The 3559-nt window shown below is 28.5% G+C and overlaps 1 long non-coding RNA gene across 1 annotated transcript; it reads left to right on the forward strand.

Annotated features, from left to right (window-relative positions):
• Positions 1-353: 353 nt before the first annotated feature.
• On the forward strand, positions 354-1043 carry LOC115238186. Its single transcript, XR_003884455.1, has 3 exons — positions 354-389; positions 481-550; positions 798-1043. It is a non-coding gene; the product is annotated as an uncharacterized LOC115238186 (long non-coding RNA).
• The last annotated feature ends 2516 nt before the right edge of the window (positions 1044-3559 follow it).

The raw sequence follows: 3559 nt of genomic DNA on the forward strand, positions 1-3559 counted from the left end.
TAATCATGGCTATTTGTGATAAAATTTTTTGAATGTCTCATGCTGAAATTTTTCTAAATTATTTAATACTTTTTTTTTAGAATTTTGCCGTGGTGGAAGGAATGGACATATTGTCACGGTATGGGTGCGAGTTACGAAATGTGGACAAAAGTATTACAGTTTTGGCAAAAGACATCTGATCCAAAGGAATCTAGTAAAATTTTAAAATTCTTGGTTTGCACTAAAAATAAAAAGGCGATCAAATCGATGTTAACTAAGGAAAAAAATATCTTTTCAAATTTACAAGTTAAAGACCATATTAAGATTTTTTCTTTAACTGTTGCAAAGCATGTAAAAAAGAATAAAGTGCTTGACTATGTATTATCTAATTTTAAAGAAGTGAAACCCAGGTAGAATGGCATTCTTTAATATATACTGTTTATAATCATGAAAGTTTATATTATATGTATTTATTACAAATCTGTTGTTTTATTTGCATAGAGAGATCAGTACAGTTGCAGCATTAATTAATATTATTAATCATGTCTACTCTAAGGCACAACTTGAAAAGGTAAATTTTATAAATCTAAGTAAAACACATATGTTTATCTATCAATCATTTCTTATAATCAAATGTACTTGCGCCTATTATATTTCATATATATATATATATATATATACACATAAATCTTCTTTAATTATGTAAAAAAATATGTGATATATGAAAAGCTATAATAATTATGGTCTATCAGTCACGCGAGAATATCATTGCGAATGCCATTTTTTATCGTGCATAATGCCAAAATAATTTGTTTTAGATAAATACATTTGTGCATAAAAATCTGGAAGAATTAATTGAGATTGTTAAGAAGAAGATAATAATACGTTGGTTACAATTAAAAATATATACACTTATTATCTGATGTTTTCATGATTGGACAAAATAAAATGGGAATGACCAACTAATACAAGTTGATGAAGGGTAACACAATTGTAACAGTTGCACATATTATGAATAAGTTTTTATATCATTTCTTTAGTTTTGTTTTTATATATTATTTCTCTTTGTTACGTTCTTTTTCTCTAATTATATTTAATATTTTTATTATTATTGTTAGAATATTAGTAATTTTAATATTAAATATGTATAATATTTTTTAAAATTGTTTTTTTTATATATTATTATATTAATATTTATTATTAATCTTTTTAATAATAATAATGACCAATATATATAATAGTTAATATTAATTTTTTGAAAAAATCGTTAGAATTAATTTTACTATTCTTAATATGTTATTAATATTTTTAATATTAGTACATTTTTGTAGTAATATTAAAATTCATTTAATAAAATGTTTACACATTTATTTTTGCATGCAAATATTTGTTCATTATTAATGTATTAGATAAGTAAAATTTGTAATATAATTTTTTAGTCTTATTTTTTGCAATAGATTTGTGTAGCAATATTGTATTTTTGTAAATTTTTTGATATAGCTATAATGATGATCTTATTACTTATATGTATATACATATATATGTATATATAGATATTATTTAATAATAAAATTACAATTGCTAAAAATTAAATAAACAATATTTTTAGAATATATAAAAATATTTTTAAATTTAATAAACTTTTTTATATAGCCGTAATGACGATCTCATTACTTATACATATAGCTATTATCTAATAATGAAATTTTAATTGCCAAATAAACAGTATTTTTAGAATACATAAAAATATTTTTGTTTAATAATATATATATCTTTTTCTATCTTATTGTTACAATACACACACATACACATTTATATTGTTGCGTCCGCTGGTTCGAGATAAATTGAAGCGCACTATTCAATTTAACGCTCGCAAATCGCATCACTTTCGCACCCGAGCAAATAATAGAACACTCGTTTAAGAAATAAAAATAACTTTATTGGAACAACAACACAATAATGTAATATCGCGATATCCAAACGTAAATACCGAACGTAAAAATATCCGAAAGTAAAAGACGGAGCTGTCTCAAACACGGTACTGCTACACAGCTACTCAAAGTCTGACATGACTGCCGCTATTTGTCAACATCCCACAACGCTCTTGGAGACTATTCTTCTCTATGATCTCGTTTCAGATCGATCGCCTTTAACGCGACCATGTACAAATATGCACGCATGGACGTAACATTGCTCCCCCTCTTCTATTGTCGTCCCGACAATCAATGCAGGAGGATAACAAGAAAATCCTAAGTTTCTTCAAAATATCAATTCCAAAGTTTTTAGTGTGACTTCCTGATCCCGAACTGCTGTTCAGGTTACCGAACTGCATGCCTTTCCAAAATATCAGTTCCAGGGTTTTCGGTGTGACTTCCTGTTCTACCCCGAATTGCTGCTCAGGTTATCGAACTGCACGCCGACTACACTCTATTGCTCCTTCTAGAAACTGGAAAACTGGAAAAATCTTCAGACAGCAGGGAGGTATTTTCCGTGAACCCAACGTCCTAAAAGGACTCCTCAAGTCTCTACGTTGGCATTCGCCCTACAATCCGATGGGAAAACCACGGATCAAAAACCGAGGCAGTCTTCTGAGATCAGGAGTTTCTCTATACTTTTCTTTCTAGCTACTCTTCACGTCCGTTATCCTCTAACCGCCTTTCCTTTAAGAAGAAAATTAACTTATAGAAATAAACAATTTTAATGAATACTATACTTTTAAATAAATACTTTTAAATAAATTATAAGTTATAACGGAATTTAAATATGATTTCCATTCTGATTAAGAACACTATTATTCTAAATGTCTTTAATGTAATTTAATTTAAATTTTAAATGTAATTTAATAAAACGAAGCTAACCTGTCTGCATGTACTACCTTTTTCCTATGTCTGTGCGATTTCCGAATACAATAAACCACATCACTTAATTTTTTAATCACTTCATAAGGTTTTTAATAAGTTTGTAATTTCGGAGCTTTGCCCCTTTTACGCCGAGGATTATAAAATCAAACCTTTTGATCAATCGTAAAATCGACTTTCCTAGCCTTCCGATCATAGGCAGATTTTACTTTTTCTGATTTGATATTAACTGATTCACGAACAGCTTCATGAATTATATCCAACTTTTTCCTCAAATCCAAAATGTAATCTTTGTTAGATAAATTACTTTTTTCCTTAGGAGGATTTCCCCGCAACAAATCCAAAGATAAACGCAAATTCCGAGCAAAATAAACCACCGAAAAAAAAAATCTTAGTGGTTTCATGTCTAGAAGAGCGATAAGCCAATAAAAACATTGGTATCCAACGATCCCAATCTATCTGATGTAAAGAAATAAACTTTGTTAAATAATTAAGAATCGTTCGCTGCTGCCTCTCTATTTGTCCATCCGATTGAGGATGTAAGGCAATTGTCCTTGTCTTTTTAATTCCTAATAAATTCGATAACTCCTGAAAGAGTTATGATTCAGAACATTTTCCCTGATCGGTGTGAACTTCCAAAGAAACTCCATGTCTCGAAATAACTTGATCTACGAACTGCCTCTGCAACTGAATTTGCCCTAATATTCCTTAATGGAATTGCT

Source organism: Formica exsecta, unplaced genomic scaffold, assembly GCF_003651465.1.
Source record: "Formica exsecta isolate Colony F162 unplaced genomic scaffold, ASM365146v1 scaffold3258, whole genome shotgun sequence".
NCBI classification, from domain to species: domain Eukaryota; kingdom Metazoa; phylum Arthropoda; class Insecta; order Hymenoptera; family Formicidae; genus Formica; species Formica exsecta.